Raw genomic sequence first — 16,983 nt, forward strand, 5'->3', positions numbered from 1 at the left:
CTTTGCATCCATGTTGTTTAAGACTCTCTGTTTCCTGGACTTCCATGTCTATTTCTTTCGCCAAATTAGGGAAGTTTTCTTTCATTATTTTTTCAAATGGATTTCTTATTTCTTGCTCTTTCTCTTCTCCTTTTGGCACCCCTATGATCTGAGAATTGGATTGCTTAAAGTTGTACTACAGGCTGCTTACGCTATCCTCATTTTCTAAAACTCTCTTTTCTTCTTACTGTTTTGATTGGTTCTTTTTTGTTTCCTTATGTTCCAAATCATTGATTTGATCCTTGGCTTTCTCCACTCTACTGTTGTTTCCTTGTAAATTGTTCTTTATTTCAGTTAGTGTGTCCTTCATTTCTGACTGGATCTGTTTTATTCTGTCGAGGTCCTTACTAAGTTCCTTGAGCAGCCTTATAACCAGTATTTTGAACTCTGCATCTGACAAACTGCTTATCTTCATTTTCTTTAGCTTTTTGTTTGGAGTTTTGATCTGTTCTTTCATTTGGGACATGTTTCTTTGTCTCTTTATTTTGGCAGCCTCCCTGTGTCTGTTTCTGTGTTTTAGGTAGAGTTGCTATGGTTCCATGTCTTGGTAGTGTAGCCTAATGCAGTAGATGTGCTATAGGGTCCAGTGCCACAGCCTCTCCTATTACGCAAGCTGGGTATTTGAGGTGTACCCTCCATGTGGGCTGAGTACACCCTTCTCTTGTAGCTAAGGCTTGGTTACTGTTGGCAGATCAATGGGAGGGATTTACCTAGGCCAGTCAGCTGCAAGGATTGGCTGTGACCACTTACCACCTATTTCCATCCTTCATGGAGGATCAGCTGAGCAATGGCAAAGTGCTGGTGCTTCGATGTGATCTATGGCTATCCACTAAGTGTGCTGGCCCCTAGGGTTTCCCGAGTGGTGCAGGGCAAAGTCAGCCCCCACCTGAGTTTTGCCCAGGGCTACGCTATCTGAATTATAAAACAATCTGAGATGGCTGCTACTTGGTCTGGGCTTAGAGATTTCCAGGTGAAGTCAAGCTGTGAATCTGCTGCTAGTTCGAGGTCTGGGGCTCATTGAGGCCAGCTGCTGTTTGTTTGAGAAGATTTAGGAACTTGTGAAGCAGGAGCCAAGACCATTCATGTGAAACAGCAGCTTGGGTGGGCCTGTACATTGGGTGGGGTGGAGTCTCTGGGAATCTTCAAAGCAGGCCAAACAGTATTAGCTTGGTTGATGGAATCTTAGATAGGCATCAGTTTGCTGGCTCTGTTGAGGGGAGGGCCCAGAAAAGGGGCAATGGCCTCTGCTCTCCTTGATGCCAGACATCTCAACCTCCCTCTGCATGCCACTGGTGTCCCTCGAGCCACCACCCCATGGAGAGAGCCTCAAGGGAGTGAGTCTGAATAGGTGAGTCTGTGTGTGGGTACATTAAGAGGAACTGCTTGGGGCTCCAGCAGTTTATTCCACCAACTCAGTTCACTCTGGTTTTTGCAATCAGAAGTTGTGGGGATTTATCTTCTTAGCACTTGAACCCTGGGCTGGGGGGAGGGCTGATGTGGGGATGGGACTAGTCCCGAGATATCCCTCTCAAATTTTTATCCACCACACAGCCCATTCCACATCTCTGACACTTCTACCAGTCTGGATGGATGTGGTTTCTTTAAATTCCATAGTTGTCACATTTCCATTCAGTTCCATAGCTGTTGGTTCTGAGTGATGGTTGTTCCATATCTTAGTCGTTATTTTCTTGTGGTTGTGCGAAGTGGCAAGCTGTGTCTATCTATGCTGCCATCTTGACGGGATGTCAGGGTATTTTTTCCTTACACCTTACTTTGATAAACGTTCTTATACATTTTTTTGTGTAACTTAATTACACAACAGTTTATTTGTTATAGAAAAAATAACGCAGATAAGAAAAAACTACTTATAATATTACTCCCTAAAAATAACCACAATGTATTCACTGTGAGTATATTCAGTGTATATATTTCAAGTTTCCTTTCCTGTGAGTGTGTTACAGAACACAGGGCCAAGGGGGGTATGATGTACTATTAACGAAAGGACCCCCCCCCCCACTAGGTTTGCTTGTTTGCTGCCAGAGGAACGTTGTCTCTCAATGCCAAAGATTTCTGAAGAGGAAAGGAACTGTTTATTTAAAGCTATGCAAACTTAAAGTAGTGACCTAATGTCTTCATTAAAATATAAAAGTCCTTTAGGATACCCACAGACACACACACACACACACACACACACACACACACAGTCCTTCCTTCTCCCTCTACCCTAAACTGGGGTACCATATCTCAGCAAAAGAAGTAGACATCCATGATTCAGGCTGCCAGCACCATCAGCTGTGTCGCCATTCAGGATCTCCAGCTAATCCAAAGCCATGTGGCACCTTCTCATGGCCTGTGGGCAAGAGTTCTTTCATCCTTCTTCCAGGCAAAGTTTCTCCTGCTTCCTAGGCCACGTGGCCAAAGGGAGCACCCCAAAGCCACTTGGTCCTCTTCTACCAAAGCTGCAGGGGTCCCCACTCTGGCAAAACTACGTGGTTCTTCCTTTACATGGCTGTGGGGGTCCCTACCCTGGCAAGACCTCGTAGTTCTCCTCTCAGTGGCTGCCGTGTTTCAGTTTAAATACCCATGCTAATCTTCCTCTGTACCCACATTTCTGAGTCCCCCTACAATCAGTTATACCTGCCAGCATTCCTGTATTATTCCAAGTTTACTGGGCTGCCATCATGAGTCCGGGCAGGTGTGTGACTATGTCATGGAGCCAGTCTTCTCCAAGCTCTCACCCAGGCCCTGTCACCTGGGGGAGCTGCCCCCCACCCCGTTTCATCTTGGGTGGAAGTCACTTCCATCCCTCTGGTTCAGAGCCTGGCCACAGCTATTTAACATATCTATGCAACCAGTTAAAGGTTACAGATATGTTAAATGACCAGGCCAGAGGTTAGCTGCAAGGCTGTTGCTGTACAAAACAGCTCTGCATGTTTCTGCTCCATGTGTCCCTTCCCACTACTCACAACTGTTGGGGGGAAGAGGTTAGGACATCCTGTATATCTTTCTAATATTTCCTGGACACCTTGAGTTCTGGACCCCATTCTAAATCCCTATTTGGGCCCCCCTCTTGGCTGCACACTGTTTCAAATGTATGCACACACACACACACACACACACACACACACTGAACATCACTCCACAAAATGAATGTTGTCTTACTGTTTTATAATTTTTTTAAACCAGTCAATGTTATGAACACTTGTCAGTAAAAGAGTCAACCACATAGTTTTTTGTGGCTGCTTGATATTTCTTTGCATGTTTGTATCATTATTTATTAGTGCCCATTGTCAATTACAAACAGCATTTCATTATTTCAAATTGCATGTTTGTGTTGGAGTGAAAAGTTCACACAGTCTATTCAGGTACTAAAGAGTACAGCCTTTAAATTTCTCTGAAATTACAATAAGGTATTCTCTATGGCTTGTACTCTGTCATATCTGCCTATGAAGTCTAGCAGGTTTCTGAAGAGCTCCCCCCAACACACACACACACACACACACACGCACACACACGCTCGTGAAAACCTTTAGTGTTTATATACTTTCTCCATCAGTCTCCTGTCCAGGTTGTCTCTGTAGTGCTTTTCAGACTTCAGCACTGCAGAGTAATCACCTGGAGAGCTTGTCAAAACAGATTCCTAAGCACCACATTCAGAGATTTTGATTAGTAGATCTGGGCTGGGGTCTTCATTTCTAACAAGCTCCCACAATAAAGCAACTCCAAAGGCCATATTTTCCAGAGTAGCCTTAGTCCATACCTCTAACACAGCCTCTGCTTAGGGATCATCTTGCTGTCACCAAAGTGGTCCTATGGCTGCCTCACAGCTTCTTAACTCAACTGCCTATTCCACAAGATATTGGAAGCTTAAGAGAACTTCTGGATCTTTGCATTCCACAGAGAAGCAAGGGTGGTGGGTGGGGTTGTGCTTCTTTTAGCTCTCCCTCTGAGGAGCATTCATTGTGCTTCCTTTCCCCTAAAATGATGAGGGGTCCCTGTGAGAGGCATTCTTCCAAAGTACCAAATGGGAAGAGAACACAAGCTCCTTTTGCTTTAGGCTTTTGAGCTGAAGGTGTAATTTTTCTTTATCATCTTCCATTTTTAAAAAATGATGTTCCCTATTTTTAGGCAGAGAGGAGGGGTGGGAGAAAGGGAAGGAGAGAAAGATCAATGTGTGATTGCCTCTTGTGTGCCTCCTACTGGGGATGTGGCCTGCAACCCAAGCTTGTGCCCTGACTGGGAATCAAACCAACAACCCTTTGGTTCTTAGGCTGGTGCTCAGTCCACTGAGCCATGCCATCCAGGGCTTGTCTTCCAGACTTTAACATAGGAACCCAAAATTGGATAGGGGTAAACCCAATCCCTGGCATCTGACACCATTATGTATCTCTCTCTGTCCTCTCTTTTCATCTCAGAACTAAAAGGCTTTCTTTCACTTCCTCTTGCGTCTGGAAATTGATTCTCTATTGTTAATGCCTCCTTCTTCCTGTGGTGGACATTTGGTCACCTTCCCTGGGGCCACAGTGGAAGGACAGCTTCTGGGAAACATGATCTATAGAGTATTAAAAATATATATGGTTACAAAATATTGTCCCTGATTCATGCAGTAATTGTGTTACCTTTTTTATTATATTTGCCAGACATTTGTCTACTTATGTATGCTTCTTTATTTAATTTTATTTATTAATTGTACTCTTTTTCTATTTTGAGATTCAATAATTTTGTTATATTTATGATGTTCTTATTTTTTAAAGATTTCTTACTTTTTAAAATTCTCACCCCAGGATTTTGTTTTTCATTGATTTTTTTAGAGAGAGAGAGGAAGAGGGAGACAGAGAAAGAGAGCAAGAGAGAGAAAGAACATCGATGTGAGAGAAACATCAATCGGTTGCCTTCCATATGTGCCCTGACCAGAGTCCACTCTGCAACATTTTGGTGTAGAGGACAACACTCCAAGCAACTGAGCCACCCAACCAGAGCAGATTCTTTTTCTTCCTTCCTTCCTTCCTTCCTTCCTTTCTTTCTTTCTTTCTTTCTTTCTTTCTTTCTTTCTTTCTTTCTTTCTTTCTTTCTTTCTTTCTTTCCTTCTTTCTTTCAAATATCTTGACTGGAAAGCTTAGCTTATTTTAATCGTTTTGAACTTTAGAGATATATTTCACATTCACATATAAACCTGTAGTTTTACACAAACAGGGTCCAGCATAAGTGCTGTCTTTATGGTGGACGCCTTCTCTGACACCCTTCAGTTTCATCGTCCCTTCGCTTCAGCACCACCCCTTGCATTTCTCTTTTTACATAACAAAACATGTAAGACTCTTTCTTTTTAAATTGTGTTTTATCATTTTTACATGGTTCAGCTATACCCTGAAATATAGTTCAACATGTAACATTCCTACCTTCTTTAATTTCTTTAGATATTAAAATCCTGCCATAATTTTCCCCATAAATAATGTAAGTTTGGACATAAGGGAAATGTTGACCTATTAAGATTGGTGCTTCATTTCGTCTCTCCCCTCAGCTCTCTTCTTCCTTTGTAAATGGAGTAAACTAAAATTTTTATCTTCCTAGGTGGAAAGGGGATGTTAGAAGATGTGAGATTAGTTAGTAAAATGGAGAGAATATGACCTCCAACTTCTTGGGATATTCTGACCCATTGTCCCAGGTCAATTGGACATAAACCAGCTAAGAGATCCTGGTCCCATCACTCCTGTCCTGGATTTCTGAATCAGCCATAGAACTCAGAATCAATCCAGTGAATATTTAGGTTGGAGCAGCCATCTGCTAGCAGGTAGCTCCAAATGCAGCCAGGACCTAGATGGATTTGCAAAAGTCTCAGATCCAAAGACTTGTTCCTCATCTTTTCATCTCATTAAACTCGTAATAATATAACTTTGTACATTTTACAAAATTCAATTTTGGGCGCCCCTAGAGGGGAATTGTGGTGAGATGAAATACACCTGAGATTGCTGCTACCCCCTATGCCATGAACACCAGCCCCAGAAAATGACTCCCCGTCTCTGATGTTCACTCACCCACTGCTCTCCTTCTGGCTTGCTCACATCGCAGCATGGTCGTGGCTCGTTCCTGGCTTTTTTGCATCTCACGTCCTTGGCTCCTAATCCTTCTTTTTCCAACCAATGAATCTGTTACTTTCTTTTTAATTTTTTTCTAATTTTTTATTTATTTCCTATTTTGAATTGGAATTTTATGCACATAGTACAGCACTGAAAACCTACACAAGGATATACAATAGGAATAAATTCTCCTTTCATTCCACATCTCTTAGTAACAGAATCCCCTTTGCAAAAGAAACTACTGTTAGCAGTTTCTTGAGTATCTTCCAAGAGATGGCCTTTGAATATACAAATACTTTTTGTACATGCACATTTTTTTCTCTGTACAAATTGTAGCATGCCATTCATACTACGCTGCACCTGGTCTCTCCGCCTTGACATCATGACTTGAAGAGAGCTCCATTTCAGTTCACAGAGAGCTGCTACTTGTTGTTAATACCATTACACTTTTGGCTTTGGCTTTTGGAAAATGTCTTGGTATATTCTGGGGACCCCCAGACCTGCCCTCTGCTTCCCACACTGCAGCTTCCAGTGAGAGGTACATCTTGCATTTCACTCCTCCCTCAGGGACTGGCACCATCCCTGCATCTCTCCCTGGCTTTCCTGCCATGGTGGAGAGGAATGAAACAGTTCCAGTCACAGCACTTTTACTTCTCCCACAGAACAGCTGAGCTGAAAAAGGAAATGGCTTTTTCTGGAAGGGAGTCTATAGACCTTCAACAATGACAAGCTGACGCCTGGCAAGGAGCCCAGAGTCACAAAACCTCCCCACCTGTAACAGACAAATGGCATTTGTACAGGAGGGGCAAGGCTCAGCAACATGAAATCAGCAAGCCTGCTTTATCTGCGTGGGGCTTTTTTGTAAGATAAACAAGGGGCCACTTCCCCCAGAGAACAGTCAACATCCTTCTTAGGGTCCAGGGCTGCAGGATATCTCAATTTCCTTATGCCTTGATCACACAGGTGATCATTGCATTATACTTCCTAAAAAGTTAGCCATTTTCTTGCCAATTCGACAAATGTTTTTGAACACCCACTGTATTACAGATTGTATTCTAGGCCCCAGCATATAACTGTGTAGAGGAAGGAACGGTCCCTGTTCTCAGTCTAGTTTACCTTTATTTCCCTTCTCTAGTCTTCCCTCTTATATGCTCTAAGGTCTGCCTGTTTGCTGCTTCTTGTATAATACTTCCAGTGGAGAGTGACTGGATGGAAAGAATAGAAAACTTTGCTCAATGTTCCTGCTTGCTTTCAATTCCTGTTCTTTCCCCCCAAAGATTTCCATGGATGTCAAGTAGAGCCTCCTGGCTTCCCTGGCTTAGTGCTCGAGTGCTCAGGATAAAGTGTAGGAAGAAGCTGAAGGGAGGAAGTGGACACCGCACTGAAGTCATCTGTAGCAAAAAACTGTCCCTAATACATATTTCCCTTTTTATCAATAGCCATAGATTTTTGAATCTGGGTTAAGAACAGCAAAGAAGAAAGAACAACCTTCCTGAAAGTAGGTGTGACCATAAATTAATATTTGGCTGAAGAAATACAAGCATAAGTGTCTTGTGGCCACTTTCAGGAACCCTCCTTAAGAGAATGCTGTAGCATGCCTTTTGCCATTTCTTCATTCCTTTCTCTTTCCTTCTGCCTAGAACACAGTTGCTGACTTAGACCTTGAAGATAAGGGCCACATCCTCAGGATGGTAGAGGGACTTCAAGAGAACTCGATAGAACCAAGCCCCTATACCAATCTCAGACCACATACCTCCTGACTTTTCTATAAGGGAGAAAAAAGTTTTGGTCTTACTGTAACTTCTGTCAGGTTGAATTTTGCTGATATTTTAAATTTCTGCCTTATCTTAAGTAACCAACTACCATCTACTCAAAATTCTCAATAAATAGATTTTTAATATTTACATTTAAATCTCTGCTACTAGTAATTTATGGATATTGATTTAAAAGCTATAAGCCATTCTCACCTCCTTCCTTTCCAACCTACATAGTAAATTCTTCAGTTTAAAACCTCAGCCCTAGTCGGTGGGTGAGCTAGAGAGCTGGTTGTAGGCTGTGCATGAGGAGCAGGACAGGGGTATACAAAGTAGTTTGAAATTTCTCTTTTGGGAGGTTGGGTCCCAATTTGCCTGATTACTTAGGTCAGACCCTGAATGCCTATGTGTTCGTGGAACCTCAGCCTAACACCTGCCTGACTCATAGTGTAGGAGACAGGCTTCTTACCTCTCCACAATGAACAAGTAACTTGCTCCTCAAGGACATACATCCTTTGCTTATGTATTTTGGGAGAACTGGCACTAGCCAGTTGGGATTCTTTCCACAATTTGTCCCCGGTACCAGGGAAATCGGGAGAATTGGAATAGGATCCAACAGGGAAGAGGTGAGGAAGGCAAGCAGATGGTTTCTTATCACTAGTACCACCAGTGGTGCATAGGTACAGTTACCTAGCTTAAAGGTCCAGGGAAATTTGTCTAGTTTCTGAGAGAAACTAGTTGCTGGTTCCTTGCTCTCTGTACTCTGCCCAACCCTAAACCAGATGAATCACCTGGAATTGTTCAGCTGCATCAAACTGACTTATTGTCTATATTGCTTTGAGAAACTACTTCTGGGTTCCGTCTACTATATCAGATTGAGGTGGATGCTGCTGCATAATAATAACTCATATCTGTCATGTACATTGCATGCTTGCCCCTTCTATTGCAAGTCCTCTCTACAATGTTCCCAGTGACCCAAGCCTTGGAATCATCCATGATTCCTTTCCTTCTCGGCCCATTGTTGTACCAACTGCCTAAGATTACAAACAGATTTCAGAAAGTCTGTGGTGTTTGCAGAATCTGAGGTGAGACTGAGTAATCCAGAGAGAACTACTGAGCCCTGAACAAGCCAAGAGAACTATATCTCCTGCTACCTCACATGGAATCTTCTGCCCACAAGGTTAAACAAGGAACATTACTCCAGGGGCAAAGGAGGCAGGAGACATCATGCTCAAGGACCTCAACTCTCCCCTAGCACCATAAAGACTTGAAAGCTATAGCTTTCTCCCCACATATTTATACTCCTTTTTAGAGAGAGAAGAAGGGAATAAAGGTAGTCATTGAGATGGGCCTTTTTACCCAGAAATAATTGAAGACTTCTTAAAGTTTAGCTATGTCCAAGTTTTAAACAGATTAATATGTTATGAATTTTTTCTCAAAAATCACCAAGTAAAGACTCAGGGGGGGAATGCCAGATTAGTTATGACCAAATAAAAGAATTTAAAAATTTCTGCTATTATAGGCTAAATTGCATCCCCTTAAAATTTATATGAACTTCTAATCCCCAGTACCTCAGAATATGACTATGTTTGGAAAATAGGGCCTTTAAAGTGGAAATTTAATTAAAATTATGGCCCTAATGCAATCTGACCAGTGTCTTTAAAAAAGAAGAGGCTGGGACACAGAGAAGGAAGACTATGTTAAAAGATGGAGCAAGAAGATGGCCACCTACAAGCCAGAGAAGCCTCAAAAGAAACCAACTCTGCTGACAACTTGATCTTAGACTTTCAGCCTCCAGAACTGTGATAAAACACATTTCTCTGTTGTTTAAGCCACACAGTCTATAGTACTTTATTATGGCAGCCTGAGCAGACTAATACATTTGCATATCTGAATAATAGTGTAAGTAAATTTACATCTTTATTATATCTTTAATTTCTTTACATAAATTATAGTATGTTATAATAATATCTAGTTATTTGGCACTTCATACATAGCAGACATTTTTCTAAGAGCTTACATATAATTATTACCTAATGTATTCTCATAATGACCTCATTTAATCTCCATTTACAGATATGAACCTCGAAGCACAGAGAAGGTAACTTGCCCAAAGCCTCACAAAGTGTACCTGGCAAGTGGCAAAGCCAGGATTCAGAGCCACATGGTCAGGCTTTAGCATCACACATTCCACACATTTCACTTGCTTCCTGGTAGTTTTCCATGTCAGTACAAGTGTACCTTCTGCATTTGCCTTAAAAGCCCCTGGAATTCTGTTTTATTGTAGGATATAAAAACTAAAACTGCATTGATGTCTTTGTTTCTTTTACAAGTAGCCTTCTGTCCATCCTCCAGAATAGTGACTCATTAAAAAATAAGTAAGGCAATTCCTGTCACTTTAGCAGAAGCAGAGTGGTGGTCATTGTGTTTCTAGGGATTGGTGGGCCCTCCTTAACTTAGTAGACCCTTTTGCATTATTAATAGAGCTCCTTTTTAAGAAACTTTGTCTGAAGTCACTTTAAGCCCTACTATGACAGAAAAGAAGCAAAATGAAGGTTTGTAAGAAATGTATTAGATTGATTTGGAGCTGGCATACTAAGAAATGGCTGGAGTAGAGGACAGGAAAAAGACATTTGGGACCCAGGGTCCGGTGCCTGGCCTATCCTTGAGTGGTTCCATCTGTTGTATGTACTAGAAAGGTCAGGTCTAGTGTAAATGGGTGCAGAGGACTATAGTTGGGTCTCTGTTTTGTACCTTGAGGTAAGAGAGTAGGGAAAGGAACCACTCTCTTCTCTGAGAGTGAACACTTTCTCTTGTATGAGCTCCAAGACCCTGTCTGCCTTGTGAGAGGGTCAATTGAACCCTAGTTCCACAGTGAATCATTTTCTAGTAAGGGTCTTCCTCTTAGTATTACCCAAGAATCTGGAAAGTTTTCAGGAGATCTAATTAGATTATTTTATCTCTTTTTTCTGTTTTCTTCAATTTCTGAAAGATTTCTTCAACTTTATTTTTTATCCCTTTTAATGAGTTTTCACTGTGACAGTATCTTTTTCATTTCCAAAGGCTTTTTGTGTTTTCAAAACATTTCATTTTTTATGATATCTATTCTTTTTTAAACAGGTACTATATTCTTTCTTATTTCTATAAATATATATGTATTTATATATATATATGTGTGTATATATATATATATATATATAGAGAGAGAGAGAGAGAGAGAGAGAGAGAGAGGTGTATGAGAGGTCATTTTATTCTTCCTACAGTTTCTGGTTCCTTTAAGGTGTATTTATCTGGGCCTCTGTTTTCCATGTCAGAGACTGACCTCTAGTATGTTATAATTTTGGTTTTCTCTTCATTGATAAATGGAAATGGGGAATTAACAGATCCTATAAAACTATATTGAATTTCATACCTATATAAAAAAGAATATACCTTTTTTATCAAGTGTACATGGAACATTCATGAAATTTAATCAAATATTGGCCTAATGGCCACCAAGAAAATCTCAAGAAATTCCAAATAATAGAAATATACAAATAGCATTCTCTAATCACAATGAAATAAAATGAGAAATTATTAACAGAATTATTTTTATTTTTTAACATTTTATTGTTTATACTATATACTGGTCCCAGTTTTTCCTCCTTCATCTCCTTTCACACAGCCTGCCATTAATGACAGAATTTTTAAATATCTAAAATTTCTTTTTTCCTGACAATTTAAAAATGCTCAATTAAAAAAAAACTCTTGGGTTAAAATAAAAATATAATTGCAAATGTTCTTGAACATAATAAAAATTAAAACATGACATAGAGTTCCAGTGATACTACAAAGGAGTTATCACAGGAAATACTATAGCTTTACTTGGTACAATAAAAATGAAAACATAGGAGATTCAATATGGGGGCAAAGTAGGTGGGAGGTACACTAATCTTCTCCCAGGACCAATCTGAAATTACAACTAAATTACAGAAAAATCATCCTGAATAACCAACTGAATACTAGCTGAAGAGAGAAGCTTTATAACCAAGGACTTACAGAAGAAACCACATCACAACAATGAGACTGATAGTGATAGGGGGAACTCAAGAGTTAAGTATTTTAGACTTCCGCCAAGATGGAGGCATAGGTGGACACACTGCACCTTCAAGCACAACCAAATCTAAAAACAATAAAGTTATAGCAACAATAAACATAGTGAAACCACAGAAAATTGAACTATATGGAAGTCTGACAACAATGAACCCTTCAGCCAAACTGGTAAGAGGGGCAGAGCCAACAGCAGAGTGGGGGTCAGACAGGAAAGACTCACTGGACCACCAGCAGCAGTGGACGGATCCCAGGTGTGGAGTAGCAGGTGGACCTACTGAGGGCTGACCGAGGTCACACATTCATGCGCAGATAAACTGCAAACCAGTGAAAGAGTGAGCAGTGAGATGGACCACGCAGGCCCCAGCGGTGGGAAGCAGCAGAGGGGACCACTATTGTCCCTCTCTGACTCTGCCCCCACATACAGCATCACAAACCAGAGACCTGGGTAGCCCCACCCTGGTGAACAACTAAGGCTCTGCTCCTCATTTGTAACAGGCACAAACAGATCAAAACAGGCTCAAGAACAACTCAGAGCCCCAGAGCCAATAAATCTAAGCAATGAAGAAATAGCCAAACTTTCAGATGCACAGTTCAAAACACTGGTGACCAGGATGCTCCCAGAACTGGTTGATTTTAGTAACCAATTAGAGGAACATATGAAGGCTAAACTAATTGAAATGAAGGGAAATGCACAGGAAACCAGTAGTGATGGAACGGAAACTGGGACTCAGATCAATGGAGTGGACCAGAAGGAAGAAAGAAACAACCAAACAGAACAGAATGAAGCAACAAGAATTCAAAAAAATGAGGAGAGGCTTAGGAACCATCAGGACATCTTTAAACATTCCGACATTCGAATTATAGGGATACCAGAAGGGGAAGAGGAACAGCCATGAGTGGAAAACTTATTTGAACAAATAATAAAGGAGAACTTCCCCAATCTGGCAAAGGAAATAGACTTCCAGGAAATCCAGGAAGCTCAGAGAGTCCCAAAGAAGGTGGACCCAAGGAGGAACACACCAAGTCACATCATAATTACATTAGCCAAGATTAAAATGAAGGAGAGAATCCTAGAAGCAGCAAGAGATAAGGGGACAGTAACCTACAAAGGAGTTCCCATCAGACTGTCAGCTGATTTCTCAAAAGAGACCTTACAGGCAAGAAGGGGCTGGGAAGAAGTATTCCAACTCATGAAATCCAAAGACCTACAACCAAAATTGCTCTATCCAGCAAAGCTTTCATTTAGAATGGAAGGGCAGATAAAGTGCTTCTCAGATAAGATCAAATTGAAGGAGTTCATCATCACCAAGCCCTTATTATATGAAATGTTAAAGGGACTTATCTAAGAAAAAGAAGATAAAAAAACATGAACAGTGAAAGGACAGCAAACTCATAGTTATTAACAACCACAGCTAAAACAAAAGCAAACTAAGAGGACAGCTAGATCAGGAGCAGAACCATAGAAATGAAGATCACATGGAGGCATAGCAACAAGGGAGTGGGAGAAGGAGAAGGGGGGAGAAGGACAGCAAATAAGTAGCATAGATGGTAGGTAGAAAATAGATAGGGGGAGGGCAAGAATAGTATGGGAAATATAGAATCTAAAGAACTTGAGACAGGTGGTCATAAACTAAAGGGGGGAATGGTGGGGGAGGGGATGTGCAGGGTGGAGGGGAATGAAGGGGGGAAATAGAGCAACTATAATGGCATAATCAATAAAATATATTAAAAAAGAGTTAAGTATTTGAGCCTTAGTTGATAGATTTAAGTGATTATTGCTTGTGGAAAACGGTTACTCCAGGAATTGGAACGCATGATGTACTTGACTCCATGAGGTTGACAAGCAATTCAATCTTTGTGCTCCAGGAGTTTCAAGCCTATAAGTTTTAAGGATGAATGTCTGGGACACAGATATAGAATTATTGATCAACAGATAAAGAAGTACTAGAAAAATCGTCCTTGGATTGCAACTCTTATCCAATTAACCTTTTTTTCCAAACATCTTAACTATACTTTCTTCTTCTTATAAAAGTGTTGGCTTGAGATAGTATGTCAAGATAGTTTCAGAAGTTATGTAATATTCCATTTTCTCAGATTGCTGGCATGTATATAAGGTGACCATAGAGATTCAATCCTTGTCTCTATTTATTGGTTCTGGTAGTGACAAGCAACATGATTGTCAACTCTTCTGGTTTCAGCCTAAAGTGCAGAGGTGTGAGAGGGCTACCTTGCCCCCCATGGGTGGCAGCTGAAGTTCTGAAGGGATATTTCAGCAGCAATGGGTACCCCCTGAGAAGTGTTGGTATAAACCTCAAGCTTGGCTCTCCAGCCTAGAGCACAAGAACTGGGAAAGGAATACAAAAAAACATCTGGGGCCCTGACTGGTATAGCTCAGTGGATTGAGTGCGGGCCTGTGAACCAGACAATCACGGTTCGATTCCCAGTCAGGGCACACGCCTGGGTTGCAGGCTGGTTCCCTGCAGGCCAGTTCCCAGCAGGGGACACAGGAAAGGCAACCATACATTGATGTCTCTCTCCCTCTCTCCTTCCCTTCCCCTCTAAATATAAATAAATAAAATCTTTAAAAAAAAAACATCTGGCCGTGAAAAGCAGTGGGGTTTCTATCCACCAGAGAAAGATGGATGAAGATGCAGAGACCCTCTTAAAGGGTCAACACACAGTGACTTAATCATTTGCAGCCATGTACCCTGGGCTTCAGCACGGGGAGAACAGAGCAAACTGGAACCACATGAAATGAGTCTAGAGTTGGAGGCTCTGGGGAGAGAGCTAAACAGTCAGCCACTAGGATCCCTGTGCTGAATCATCCCCATACTGCAGAAGGCATCCTCTGTGGGCAGAGCACTCCCCTCCATACAGTCTCAGCCTCAGGGGAAGCAATAGCCCCATCAACAGCAATTCATTTTGCCCTACTCTATGGAGCATAAGCTGGGCTGCTGAGGAGTACAGCTGAAGGACATTAATTGATTAAGCCTAATCAATAGAAACTCTGCAGACAAAGGTAGATCTCTGGGCATTTTGAGACTTTAGCTGAACCTCTCCTGAGCATGGTGCTGGTAAAGACCAGCCTTGGTGCACAGCCTGGTTCTTTATGCACATACACAGGCCCAGCAGAGGAAGCTACAAGCTGTGAATTGATGACAGCTCCAAACAGGTTGCCTATGGTGGAGAACAGGCAACATCTGACATAAATATTCTCCAGAATCTTTGCAAATTTACCTAATACATAGAAACAAACACAAAGAGGCAGCCAAAATAGGAAGACAAAGAAACAGCCCCAACCGAAAGAACAATAGAATTCTCCAGAAGAAGAGCTAAAAGAAATGGAGGCAAGCAATTCATCAAATATGGCATTAATGCAGTAATTATAAGGACGCTCAAAGCATGAAAAAAATACATAGAAACCATGACATAGAAAGCATGGTCAAAAGTAAAGAATGCAATATTAGAAATAAATAATACAGTTAAAGGTGAGATCATATGGTATTTGTTCCTTACCACCTGGCTTATTTCACTTAGCATAATGCTCTCCAGTTTCATCCATGCTCTTGGAAAGGGTATAAGCTCCTTCTTTCTCTCTGCTGCATAGGATTCCATTGTGTAAATGTACCATAGTTTTTTGATCCACACATTTGCTGATAGACAATTAGGTTGCTTCCAGCACTTGGCTATTGTAAATTGTACTGCTATGAACATTGAGGTGCATAAGTTCTGTTGGATTGGTGTTTCATACCATATGATCCCACCTTTAACTGGAACATAATTGAAAAAAGCAAACAAAATGTAACCAGAGTCATTGAAGTTAAGAAAATTTAACAATAGCCAGAGGGGAGGGGGGAAGGGACAGTGGGAAGAAGGGTTTTCAAAAACTACTATATGGACACATGGACAAAACTAAGGAGGAGGGTGGAAGCAAGGGAAGGAGGTGGGTTTGAAGGGGGTGAGGGATAGGGTTGGGGAGAAAATACAGACAACTGTAATTGAACAACAATAAAATAATTTAAATTAAAAATATAATGGAAGGAATAAACAGTAGATTAGATGAAACAGAGGGCTGAATCAGTGATTTGGAAGGCAAGGTAGAAAAAACACCAAAGCATAGCAGCAAAAAGAAAAACAATTTTTTTTAAATGAGTAGAATTTAAGGGACAACTGTAATAACAAGAGGTGTCACAACATCTGCATCATAGGACTACCAGAAGAAGAGAATGAGCAAGTGATCAAGATCTATTTGAAGAAATAATGACCAAGAACTTCCCTAACCTGGTGAAGGAAAAAGACACACAAGTCCAAGAAGTGCAGTGATTCCCAAACAAGATGAACCCAAAGAGGCCAACAGCAAAACACATCATAATTAAAAAGATGAGGCTTAAAGACAAGTAGAGAATCTTAAAAGCTTTAAGAAAAAAGTAGTTAGTTACCTACACAAAGCTCCCATTAAACTATCATTTGATTTTTCAACAGAAACATTTGAGGCCAGAAGGGATGGGCATAAAATATCCAAGGTAATGAAAAATGAGGACCTACAACCAAGGCTACTTTGCCCAGTAAGACTATCATTTAAAATTGAAATAGAGATAAAGAGCTTCCCAGACAAGAAAAAGGTAAAGGAGTGTGTTACCACCGAACCAGTATTCCAACAAATGTTAAAGGGTTGGCTTTAAGAAGAAGAAGAAGAATAAAAAGAAAAAAAACCAGAGGAAAATAGTTAAACAGTAAAGTGGTAATAAATACATGCCAATTAATAATCACTTGAAATGTAAATGGCTTAAATGTTCCCATCAAGAGACACCAGATAGTTGAATGGATAAACAACACAAGACATGTTATATATGCTGTCTCCAAACAGACCCACTCAGAATAAAAGACACACACAGATTAAAAGTAAAGGGATGAAAATAATATTTCATGCAAACAGAAAGGAAAAAAACCTAGGGTAGCAATACTTTTATATTTTACAAAATGGACTTTAAAATAAGGGTATAGTAAAACACAAAGAAGGACAC

This window comes from Artibeus jamaicensis, unplaced genomic scaffold, assembly GCF_021234435.1.
Source record: "Artibeus jamaicensis isolate MK-2021 breed Jamaican fruit bat unplaced genomic scaffold, CSHL_Jam_final contig_332, whole genome shotgun sequence".
In the NCBI taxonomy this organism is placed as follows: Eukaryota; Metazoa; Chordata; class Mammalia; order Chiroptera; family Phyllostomidae; genus Artibeus; species Artibeus jamaicensis.